We start from the raw sequence: 12,596 nt of genomic DNA on the forward strand, positions 1-12,596 counted from the left end.
CTGGCTGCGGGTGAGCCGTAGGTTTCAGGTTCAGGGTTGGAGCTAGGGTTAGGTTTAGTCTCCCGGTGAGGCCCATGGTGGAGATTTGGGTACAGATGCGTGTTAGGGGACGTGTGCATTGCAGGGCACGGCTTATCGTTAGGGTTGGCCTCCTCAGGGTTGAGGCTACGGGTCAGGCTTAGGGTTCAGGGTCAGGGTTTCAGCTAGGGTTGGGTTAGGCTCCCAGTGAGGTTTAGGGTCGAGATTGGGGTACGGATACGTGTTAGGCAGCGTGTGCATTTCAGGACGTGGATTATCGTTAGGCTAGGCCTCAGGGTTAAGGCTGCGGGTGAGGCTTAGGGTTCAGGGCCAGGGTTGGAGCTAGGGTTAGGGTTAGGATCCCGGTGGTGCCTAGGGTCGCTATTGGGGTACGGATACGTGTTAGGGGACGTGTTCGTTGCAGGGTGTGGCTTATTTGTAGGGTACGCCTCAGGGTTCAGGCTGTGTGTGTGGCTTAGGCTTCAGGGTCAGGGTTGGAGCTAGGGTTAGGTTAGGTCTCCCGGTGAGGTCTAGGGTGGAGATTGGGGTAGGGATAGGTGTTCGGGGGCGTGTGCGTTGCGGGGCGTGTGCGTTGCAGGGCGTGGCTTATCGATAGGCTAGGCCTCAGAGTTCAGCCTGCGGGTGAGGCTTAGTGTTCAGGGTAAGGGTTGGTTTTAGGATTAGGATTAGGGTCCCAGTTAGTCCCAGGGTCGCGATTGGGGTTCGGATATGTGTTAGGGGGCGTTTTCATTGCAGGGCGCGGCTTATCGTTATGGTAGGCCTCAGGGTTCAGGCTGCATGTGAGGCTTAGGGTTCAGAGTCAGGGTTGGAGCTAGGGTTAGGTTTAGGCTCTCGCTGAGGCCTACGGTCGAGATTGGGGTACGGATACGTGTTAGGGGGCGTGTGCATTCCAGGGCGCGGCTTATCGTTAGGGTAGGCCTCAGGTTTCATCCTGCGGGTGAGGCTTAGTGTTCAGGGTCTGGTTTGGAGCACGGGTTAGGTTTAGTCGCCTGGTGAGGCCTAAAGTGGAGATTGGGGTACGGATACATGTTAGGGGGCGTGTGCATTGCAGGTCGCGACTTATCATTATGGTAGGCCTCAGGGTTCAGGCTGCGGGTGAGACTTAGGGTTCATGGTCTGGGTTGGAGGTAGAGTTAGGTTTAGTCTCCCGGTGAGGGCCTAGGGTCGAGATTGGGGTAGGGTTACGTGTTTGGGGGCGTGTGTGTTGCAGGGCGCGTCTTATCGTTAGGGTAGGCCTCAGAGTTCAGTCTTCGGGTGAGCCTTAGGTTTCAGGGTCATTGTTGGAGGTAGGTTAAGGTTAGGCTCCCGGTGAGGCCTAGGTTCGTGATTGGCGTACGGATACGTGTTTGGTGTCCTATGCGTTGCACGTCGCGGCTTATCTTTCGGGTAGGCCTCAGGTTTCAGGCTGCGGGTGAGGCTTAGGGTTCAGGGTCAGGGATGGGGCTAAGGTTAGGGTTACGCTCCAGGTGAGGCCTAGAGTCGAGATTGTGGTACGGACATGTGTTAGGGGCGTGTGCGTTGCAGTGAGCAGCTTATCGTTAGGGTAGGCCTCAGCGTTCAGGCTGTGGGTGAGGCTTAGGGATCATGGTCAGGGTTGGAGCTAGGGTTAGGATTAGTATCCCGGTGAGGCCTATGGAGGAGATTGGTGTACGGATACGTGTTAGGGGGCGTGTGCGTTGCAGGGCGCCGGTTATCGTTAGTGTAGGCCTCAGGGTTCAGGCTGCGGGTGAGGCTTAGGGTTCAGGGTCAGGGATGGAGCTAAGGTTAGGGTTACGCTCCCGGTGAGGCCTAGGGTCGAGATTGTGTTACGGACATGTGTTAGGGGGCGTTTTTGTTGCAGGGCGCGGCTTATACTTAGGGAAGGCCTCGGGGTTCAGGCTCTGGGTGAGGTTTAGGTTTCAGGGTCAGGGTTGGAGCTAGGGATAGGGTTATGCTCTCGCTGAGGCCTAGGGTCAAGATTGGGGTATGGATACGTGTTAGGGGGCGTGTGCGTGGCAGGGCGCAGCTTATCGTTACGGTAGGCCTCACGGTTCAGGCTGCGGGTGAGGCTTAGGTTTCAGGGTCAGGGCTGGAGCCAGGGTTAGGTTTAATCTCCCGGTTAGGCCTATGTTGCAGATTGGGGTACGGATACATGTTAGGGGGCGTGTGCGTTGCAGGGCGTGGCTTATCGTTAGGGTAGGCCTCAGGGTTCAGGCTGCGGGTGAGGCTTAGGGTTCGGGGTCAGGGTTGGAGGTAGAGTTAGGTTTAGTCTCCCGGTGAGGTCCTAGGGTCGAGATTGGGCTACGGTTACGTGTTTGGGGGCGTGTGCGTTGCAGGGCGCGTCTTATCGTTAGGGTAGACCTCAGGGTTCTGGCTGCGGGTGATGCTTAGGGTTCAGTGGCAGGGTTGGAGCTAGGGTTACGGTTAGGCTCCCGGTGAGGCCTAGGGTCGAGATTGGGTTACGGATACGTGTTTGGGGGCATGTGCGTTGCAGGGCGCGGCTGATCGTTAGGGTAGGCCTCAGGGTTCAGTCTGCGGGTGTGGCTTAGGGCTCAGGGTCAGAGTTGGAGCTAGGGTTAGGGTTTGGCTCCCGGTGAGGCCTAGGGTCGAGATTGTGGTATGGATATGTGTTAGGGGGCGTTTTCATTGCAGGGCGTGGCTTATCGTTAGGGTAGGCCTCAGGTTTCAAGCTGCGGGTGAGGCTTAGGGTTCATGGTCACAGATGGAGCTAGGGTTAGGTTTAGTCTCCCGGTTAGGCCTAGGGTCGAGATTCGGTTTCGGATTCGTGTTATGCGGCGTGTGCGTTGCAGGGCGTGGTTTATTATTAGGGTTGGCCTCCTTAGGGTTGAGGCTGCGTGTGAGGCTTAGGGTTCAGGGTCAGGATTTTAGCTAGGGTTAGGGTTAGGCTCCCAGTGAGGTTTAGGGCCGAGATTGGTGTACGGATTCGAGTTCGGGGGCGTGTGCGTTGCAGGACGTGGATTATCGTTAGGGTAGGCCTCAGGGTTTAAAGTGCGGATTAGGCTTAGGGTTTAGGGCCAGGGTTGGAGCTAGGATTCGGGTTCGGCTCCCGGTGAGGCCTAGGGTCCCTATTGGGGTACGGATACATGTTCGGGAGCGTCTGCATTGCAGGGCACAGCTGATCATTAGGATAAGCCTCAGGGTTCAGGCTGCGGGTGAACCTTAGGGTTCAGTGTAACGGTTGGACTTAGGGTTAGGGTTAGGCTTCCGGTGAGGCCTAGGTTCGATATTGGGGTACAGATACGTGTTAGGGGGCGTGTGCGTTGCCCAGCGCGGCTTATCGTTAGGGTAGGCCTCAGGGTTCAGGCTGCAGGTGAGGTTTAGTGTTCAGGGTCAGGGATGGAGCTAGGGTTATGGTTAGGCTCCCGATGAGGCCTAGGGTCGAGATTGGGGTACGGATACGTGTTAAGGGGCATGTGCGTGGCAGGGCGTGGCTAATCGTTAGGGTTGGCCTCCTCAGGGTTGAGGCTGCGGGAGAGGCTTAGGGTTCAGTGTCAGGGTTTTAGCTAGGGTTAGAGTTAGGCTCCCGGTGAGTCCTAGGGTCGAGATTGGGGTCCGGATACGTGTTCGGGGGCATGTGCGTTGCAGGGCATGGCTTATCGTTAGGGTAGGCCTCAGGGTTCAGCCTGCGGGTGAGGCTTAGTGTTCAGGGTAAGGGTTGGACTTAGGGTTAGGATTAGGCTCTCAGTGAGTCCCAGGGTGGCGATTGGGGTACGGACATGTGTTAGGGGGCGATTTCGTTGCATGGCGCGGCTGATCGTTAGGGAAGGCCTCAGGTTTGAGGCTGTGGGTGAGGCTTAGATTTCAGTGTCAGAGTTGGAGCTAGGGTTATGGTAAGGCTACCCGTGAGACATACGGTAGAGATTGTGTTACGGATACGTTTTAGGGGGCATGTGCGTTGCAGGGCGTGGCTTATCGTTAGGGTAGGCCTCAGGGTTCAGGCTGCGGGTGAGGCTTAGGATTCGGGGTCAGGGTTGGAGGTAGAGTTAGGTTTAGTCTCCCGGTGAGGGCCTAGGGTCGAGATTGGGGTACGGTTACGTGTTTGGGGGCGTGTGCATTGCAGGGTGCGTCTTATCGTTAGGGTAGATCTCAGGGTCCTGGCTGCGCTTTATGCTTAGGGTTCAGGGGCAGGGTTGGAGCTAGGGTTAGGGTTAGGCTCCCGGTGTGGCCTAGGGTCGAGATTGGGTTACGGATACGTGTTTGGGGGCATGTGCGTTGCAGGGCGCGGCTGATCGTTAGGGTAGGACTCAGGGTTCAGTCTGCGGGTGTGGCTTAGTGCTCAGGGTCAGAGTTGGAGCTAGGGTTAGGGTTTGGCTCCCGGTGAGGCCTAGGGTCGAGATTGGGGAAAGGATACCTTTTTGGGGGCATGTGCATTGCAAGGCACGGGTGATTGTTAGGGTAGGCCTCAGGGTTCAGGCTGCGGGTGAGGCTTAGGGTTCATGGTCAGGGTTGGAGCTTAGGTTACGGTTTGGCTCCCGGTGAGGCATAGGGTCGAGATTGTGGTACGGATACGTGTTAGGGGGCGTGTGCATTGCAGGGCGCAGCTTATCATTAGGGTAGGTCTCAGGGTTCATGCTGTGTGTAAAGCTTAGTGTTCACTGTCAGGGTTGTAGCTAGGGTTAGGGTTAGGCTCCCAGTGAGGCATAGGGTCGAGTTTGTGGTACGGATATGTCTTAGGGGGCGTTTTCGTTGCAGGGCGCGGCTTATCGTTAGGGTAGGCCTCAGGGTTCAGGCTGCGGGTGAGCCGTAGTGTTCAGGTTCAGGGTTGGAGCTAGGGTTAGGTTCAGTCTCGCGGTGAGGCCCATGGTGGAGATTTGGGTACAGATGCGTGTTAGGGGACGTGTGCATTGCAGGGCACGCCTTATCGTTAGGGTTGGCCTCCTCAGTGTTGAGGCTACGGGTGAGGCTTAGGGTTCAGGGTCAGGGTTTCAGCTAGGGTTGGGTTAGGCTCCCAGTGAGGTTTAGGGTCGAGATTGGGGTACGGATACGTGTTAGGCAGCGTGTGCATTTCAGGACGTGGATTATCGTTAGGCTAGGCCTCAGGGTTAAGGCTGCGGGTGAGGCTAAGGGTTCAGGGCCAGGGTTGGAGCTAGGGTTAGGGTTAGGATCCCGGTGGTGCCTAGGGTCGCTATTGGGGTACGGATACGTGTTAGGGGACGTGTGCGTTGCAGGGTGTGGCTTATTTGTAGGGTACGCCTCAGGGTTCAGGTTGTGTGTGTGGCTTAGGCTTCAGGGTCAGGGTTGGAGCTAGGGTTAGGTTAGGTCTCCCGGTGAGGTCTAGGGTGGAGATTGGGGTAGGGATAGGTGTTCGGGGGCGTGTGCGTTGCGGGGCGTGTGCGTTGCAGGGCGTGGCTTATCGATAGGCTAGGCCTCAGAGTTCAGCCTGCGGGTGAGGCTTAGTGTTCAGGGTAAGGGTTGGTTTTAGGGTTAGGATTAGGGTCCCAGTTAGTCCCAGGGTCGCGATTGGGGTTCGGATATGTGTTAGGGGGCGTTTTCATTGCAGGGCGCGGCTTATCGTTATGGTAGGCCTCAGGGTTCAGGCTGCATGTGAGGCTTAGGGTTCAGAGTCAGGCTTGGAGCTAGGGTTAGGTTTAGGCTCTCGCTGAGGCCTACGGTCGAGATTGGGGTACGGATACGTGTTAGGGGGCGTGTGCGTTCCAGGGAGCGGCTTAACGTTAGGGTAGGCCTCTGGGTTCATCCTGCAGGTGAGTCTTAGTGTTCAGCCTCTGGTTTGGAGCAAGGGTTAGGTTTAGTCGCCCGGTGAGGCCTAAGGTGGAGATTGGGGTACGGATACATGTTAGGGGGCGTGTGCATTGCAGGCCGCGACTTATCATTACGGTAGGCCTCAGGGTTCAGGCTGCGGGTGAGACTTAAGGTTCATGATCAGGGTTGGAGGTAGAGTTAGGTTTAGTCTCCCGGTGAGGGCCTAGGGTCGAGATTGGGGTACGGTTACGTGTTTGGGGGCGTGTGTGTTGCAGGGCGTGTCTTATCGTTAGGGTAGGCCTCAGAGTTCAGTCTTCGGGTGAGCCTTAGGTTTCAGGGTCATTGTTGGAGGTAGGTTAAGGTTAGGCTCCCGATGAGGCCTAGGTTCGTGATTGGCGAACGGATACGTGTTTGGTGTCCTGTGCGTTGCACGTCGCGGCTTATCGTTTGGGTAGGCCTCAGGTTTCAGGCTGCGGGTGAGGCTTAGGGTTCAGGGTCAGGGATGGAGCTAAGGTTAGGGTTACGCTCCCGGTGAGGCCTAGGGTCGAGATTGTGGTACGGACATGTGTTAGGGGGCGTTTTTGTTGCAGGGCGCGGCTTATACTTAGGGTAGGCCTCGGGGTTCAGGCTCTGGGTGAGTTTTGGGTTTCAGGGTCAGGGTTGGAGCTAGGGATAGGGTTATGCTCTCGCTGAGGCCTAGGGTCAAGATTGGGGTATGGATACGTGTTAGGGGGCGTGTGCGTGGCAGGGCGCAGCTTATCGTTACGGTAGGCCTCACGGTTCAGGCTGCGGGTGAGGCTTAGGTTTCAGGGTCAGGGCTGGAGCCAGGGTTAGGTTTAATCTCCCGGTTAGGCCTATGTTGCAGATTGGGGTACGGATACATGTTAGGGGGCGTGTGCGTTGCTGGGCGTGGCTTATCGTTAGGGTAGGCCTCAGGGTTGAGGTTGCGGGTGAGGCTTAGGGTTCGGGGTCAGGGTGGGAGGTAGAGTTAGGTTTAGTCTCCCGGTGAGGGCCTAGGGTCGAGATTGGGGTACGGTTACGTGTTTGGGGGCGTGTGCGTTGCAGGGCGCGTCTTATCGTTAGGGTAGACCTCAGGGTTCTGGCTGCGGGTGATGCTTAGGGTTCAGTGGCAGGGTTGGAGCTAGGGTTAGGGTTAGGCTCCCGGTGAGGCCTAGGGTCGAGATTGGGTTACGGATACATGTTTGGGGGCGTGTGCGTTGCAGGGCGCGGCTGATCGTTAGGGTAGGCCTCAGGGTTCAGTTTGCGGGTGTGGCTTAGGGCTCAGGGTCAGAGTTGGAGCTAGGGTTAGGGTTTGGCTCCTGGTGAGGCCTAGGGTCGAGATTGTGGTACGGATACGTGTTCGGGGGCGTGTGCGTTGCAGGGCGCAGCTTATCATTAGGGTAGGCCTCATGGTTAAGGCTGCGGGAGAGGCTTAGTGTTCAGGGTCGGGATGGAGCTAGGGTTAGGGTTAGGCTTCCGGTGAGGCCTAGGGTCGCGATTGGGGTACGGATATGTGTTAGGGTGCGTTTTCGTTGCAGGGCGCGGCTTATCATTAGGGTAGTCCTCAGGGTTCAGGCTGCGGGTGAGGCTTAGGGTTCAGGGTCTGGATGGAGCTAGGGTTAGGGATAGGCTCCCGGTGAGGCCTAGGGTCGTGATTGGGGTACGGATACATGTTCGGGGGCATGTGCGTTGCAGGGCGTGGCTTATCGTTAGGGTTGGCCTCCTCAGGGTTGAGGCTACGGGTGAGGCTTAGGGTTCAGGGTCAGGGTTTCAGCTAGGGTTGGGTTAGGCTCCCAGTGAGGTTTAGGGTCGAGATTGGTGTACGGATTCGTGTTCGGGGGCGTGTGCGTTGCAGGACGTGGATTATCGTTAGGGTAGGCCTCAGGGTTTAAAGTGCGGATTAGGCTTAGGGTTTAGGGCCAGGGTTGGAGCTAGGATTCGGTTTCGGCTCCCGGTGAGGCCTAGGGTCCCTATTGGGGTACGGATACATGTTCGGGGGCGTCTGCATTGCAGGGCACGGCTGATCATTAGGATAAGCCTCAGGGTTCAGGCTGCGGGTGAACCTTAGGGTTCAGTGTAACGGTTGGACTTAGGGTTAGGGTTAGGCTTCCGGTGAGGCCTAGGTTCGATATTGGGGTATGGATACGTGTTAGGGGGCGTGTGCGTTGCCCAGCGCGGCTTATCGTTAGGGTAGGCCTCAGGGTTCAGGCTGCAGGTGAGGTTTAGTGTTCAGGGTCAGGGATGGAGCTAGGGTTATGGTTAGGCTCCCGATGAGGCCTAGGGTCGAGATTGGGGTACGGATACGTGTTAAGGGGCATGTGCGTGGCAGGGCGTGGCTAATCGTTAGGGTTGGCCTCCTCAGGGTGGAGGCTGCGGGAGAGGCTTAGGGTTCAGTGTCAGGGTTTTAGCTAGGGTTAGAGTTAGGCTCCCGGTGAGTCCTAGGGTCGAGATTGGGGTCCGGATACGTGTTCGGGGGCATGTGCGTTGCAGGGCGTGGCTTATCGTTAGGGTAGGCCTCAGGGTTCAGCCTGCGGGTGAGGCTTAGTGTTCAGGATAAGGGTTGCACTTAGGGTTAGGAATAGGCTCTCAGTGAGTCCCAGGGTGGCGATTGGGGTACGGATATGTGTTAGGGGGCGATTTCGTTGCACGGCGCGGCTGATCGTTAGGGTAGGCCTCAGGGTTGAGGCTGTGGGTGAGGCTTAGGGTTCAGGGCCAGGGTTGGATCTAGGGTTAGGGTTCGGATCCCGGTGGTGCCTAGGATCGCTATTGGGGTACGGATACGTGTTAGGGGGCGTGTGCGTTGCAGGGTGTGGCTTATTTTTAGGGTAGTCCTCAGGGTTCAGGCTGTGGGTGTGGCTTAGTCTTCAGGGTCAGGGTTGTAGCTAGGGTTAGGTTAGGTCTCCCGGTGAGGTCTAGGGTGGAGATTGGGGTAGGGATACGTGTTCGGGGGCATGTGTGTTGCGGGGCGTGTGCGTTGCAGGGCGTGGCTTATCGTTAGGCTAGGCCTCAGGGTTCAGCCTACGGGTGAGGCTTAGTGTTCATGGTAAGGGTTGGTTTTAGGTTTAGGATTAGGGTCCCAGTTAGTCCCAGGGTCCCGATTGGGGTACGGATATGTGTTAGGGGGCGTTTCCATTGCAGGGCGCAGCTTATCGTTATGGTAGGCCTCAGGGTTCAGGCTGCATGTGAGGCTTAGGGTTCAGAGTCAGGGTTGGAGCTAGGGTTAGGTTTAGGCTCTCGCTGAGGCCTACGGTCGAGATTGGGGTACGGATACGTGTTAGGGGGCGTGTGCGTTCCAGGGAGCGGCTTATCGTTAGGGTAGGCCTCTGGGTTCATCCTGCAGGTGAGTCTTAGTGTTCAGCCTCTGGTTTGGAGCAAGGGTTAGGTTTAGTCGCCCGGTGAGGCCTAAGGTGGAGATTGGGGTACGGATACATGTTAGGGGGCGTGTGCATTGCAGGTCGCGACTTATCATTACGGTAGGCCTCAGGGTTCAGGCTGTGGGTGAGACTTAAGGTTCATGGTCAGGGTTGGAGGTAGAGTTAGGTTTAGTCTCCCGGTGAGGGCCTAGGGTCGAGATTGGGGTACGGTTACGTGTTTGGGGGCGTGTGTGTTGCAGGGCGTGTCTTATCGTTAGGGTAGGCCTCAGAGTTCAGTCTTCGGGTGAGCCTTAGGTTTCAGGGTCATTGTTGGAGGTAGGTTAAGGTTAGGCTCCCGATGAGGCCTAGGTTCGTGATTGGCGTACGGATACGTGTTTGGTGTCCTGTGCGTTGCACGTCGCGGCTTATCGTTAGGGTAGGCCTCAGGTTTCAGGCTGCGGGTGAGGCTTAGGGTTCAGGGTCAGGGATGGAGCTAAGGTTAGGGTTACGCTCCCGGTGAAGCCTAGGGTCGAGATTGTGGTACGGACATGTGTTAGGGGGCGTTTATGTTGCGGGGCGCGGCTTATACTTAGGGTAGGCCTCGGGGTTCAGGCTCTGGGTGAGGTTTAGGTTTCAGGGTCAGGGTTGGAGCTAGGGATAGGGTTATGCTCTCGCTGAGGCCTAGGGTCAAGATTGGGGTATGGATACGTGTTAGGGGGCGTGTGCGTGGCAGGGCGCAGCTTATCGTTACGGTAGGCCTCACGGTTCAGGCTGCGGGTGAGGCTTAGGTTTCAGGGTCAGGGCTGGAGCCAGGGTTAGGTTTAATCTCCCGGTTAGGCCTATGTTGCAGATTGGGGTACGGATACATGTTAGGGGGCATGTGCGTTGCAGGGCGTGGCTTATCGTTAGGGTAGGCCTCAGGGTTCAGGCTGCGGGTGAGGCTTAGGGTTCGGGGTCAGGGTTGGAGGTAGAGTTAGGTTTAGTCTCCCGGTGAGGGCCTAGGGTCGAGATTGGGGTACGGTTACGTGTTTGGGGGCGTGTGCGTTGCAGGGCGCGTCTTATCGTTAGGGTAGACCTCAGGGTTCTGGCTGCGGGTGATGCTTAGGGTTCAGTGGCAGGGTTGGAGCTAGGGTTAGGGTTAGGCTCCCGGTGAGGCCTAGGGTCGAGATTGGGTTACGGATACGTGTTTGGGGGCGTGTGCGTTGCAGGGCGCGGCTGATCGTTAGGGTAGGCCTCAGGGTTCAGTCTGCGGGTGTGGCTTAGGGCTCAGGGTCAGAGTTGGAGCTAGGGTTAGGGTTTGGCTCCCGGTGAGGCCTAGGGTCGAGATTGTGGTACGGATACGTGTTCACGGGCGTGTGCGTTGCAGGGCGCAGTTTATCGTTCGGGTAGGCCTCAGGGCTCAGGCTGAGGGTGAGGCTTAGGGTTCAGGGTCAGGGATGGAGCTAGGGTTAGCGTTAGGCTCCCGGTGAGGCCTAGGGTCGAGATTGTGGTACGGATATGTGTTAGGGGGCGTTTTCCTTGCAGGGCGTGGCTTATCGTTAGGGTAGGCCTCAGGTTTCAAGCTGCAGGTGAGGCTTAGGGTTCATGGTCACAGATGGAGCTAGGGTTAGGTTTAGTCTCCCGGTTAGGCCTAGGGTCGAGATTCGGTTTCGGATTCGTGTTATGCGGCGTGTGCGTTGCAGGGCGTGGCTTATTATTAGGGTTGGCCTCCTTAGGGTTGAGGCTGCGGGTGAGGCTTAGGGTTCAGGGTCAGGATTTTAGCTAGGGTTAGGGTTAGGCTCCCAGTGAGGTTTAGGGTCGAGATTGGTGTACGGATTCGTGTTCGGGGGCGTGTGCGTTGCAGGACGTGGATTATCGTTAGGGTAGGCCTCAGGGTTTAAAGTCCGGATTAGGCTTAGGGTTTAGGGCCAGGGTTGGAGCTAGGATTCGGGTTCGGCTCCCGGTGAGGCCTAGGGTCCCTATTGGGGTACGGATACATGTTCGGGGGTGTCTGCATTGCAGGGCATGGCTGATCATTAGGATAAGCCTCAGGGTTCAGGCTGCGGGTGAACCTTAGGGTTCAGTGTAACGGTTGGACTTAGGGTTAGGGTTAGGCTTCCGGTGAGGCCTAGGTTCGATATTGGGGTACGGATACGTGTTAGGGGGCGTGTGCGTTGCCCAGCGCGGCTTATCGTTAGGGTAGGCCTCAGGGTTCAGGCTGCAGGTGAGGTTTAGTGTTCAGGGTCAGGGATGGAGCTAGGGTTATGGTTAGGCTCCCGATGAGGCCTAGGGTCGAGATTGGGGTACGGATACGTGTTAAGGGGCATGTGCGTGGCAGGGCGTGGCTAATCGTTAGGGTTGGCCTCCTCAGGGTTGAGGCTGCGGGAGAGGCTTAGGGTTCAGTGTCAGAGTTTTAGCTAGGGTTAGAGTTAGGCTCCCGGTGAGTCCTAGGGTCGAGATTGGGGTCCGGATACGTGTTCGGGGGCATGTGCGTTGCAGGGCGTGGCTTATCGTTAGGGTAGGCCTCAGGGTTCAGCCTGCGGGTGAGGCTTAGTGTTCAGGGTAAGGGTTGCACTTAGGGTTAGGATTAGGCTCTCAGTGAGTCCCAGGGTGGCGATTGGGGTACGGATATATGTTAGCGGGCGATTTCGTTGCACGGCGCGGCTGATCGTTAGGGTAGGCTTCAGGGTTGAGGCTGTGGGTGAGGCTTAGATTTCAGTGTCAGAGTTGGAGCTAGGGTTATGGTAAGGCTACCCGTGAGGCATACGGTAGAGATTGTGTGACGGATACGTTTTAGGGGGCATGTGCGTTGCAGGGCACGGCTGATCGTTAGGGTAGGCCTCAGGGTTCAGTCTGCGGGTGTGGCTTAGGGCTCAGGGTCAGAGTTGGAGCTAGGGTTAGGGTTTGGCTCCCGGTGAGGACTAGGGTCGAGATTGTGGTACAGATACGTGTTCGGGGGCGTGTGCGTTGCAGGGCGCAGCTTATCATTAGGGTAGGCCTCAGGGTTAAGGCTGCGGGAGAGGCTTAGTGTTCAGGGTCGGGATGGAGCTAGGGTTAGGGTTAGGCTTCCGGTGAGGCTTAGGGTCGTGATTGGGGTACGGATACATGTTCGGGGGCATGTGCGTTGCAGGGCGTGGCTTATCGTTAGGGTTGGCCTCCTCAGGGTTGAGGCTACGGGTGAGGCTTAGGGTTCAGGGTCAGGGTTTCAGCTAGGGTTGGGTTAGGCTCCCAGTGAGGTTTAGGGTCGAGATTGGGGTACGGATACGTGTTAGGCAGCGTGTGCGTTTCAGGACGTGGATTATCGTTAGGCTAGGCCTCAGGGTTAAGGCTGCGGGTGAGGCTTAGGGTTCAGGGCCAGGGTTGGAGCTAGGGTTAGGGTTAGGTTCCCGGTGGTGCCTAGGATCGCTATTGGGGTACGGATACGTGTTAGGGGGCGTGTGCGTTGCAGGGTGTGGCTTATTTTTAGGGTAGTCCTCAGGGTTCAAGCTGTGGATGTGGCTTAGTCTTCAGGGTCAGGGTTGTAGC

The sequence above is a fragment of the Kogia breviceps genome, chromosome 7 (assembly GCF_026419965.1).
Source record: "Kogia breviceps isolate mKogBre1 chromosome 7, mKogBre1 haplotype 1, whole genome shotgun sequence".
In the NCBI taxonomy this organism is placed as follows: Eukaryota; Metazoa; Chordata; class Mammalia; order Artiodactyla; family Physeteridae; genus Kogia; species Kogia breviceps.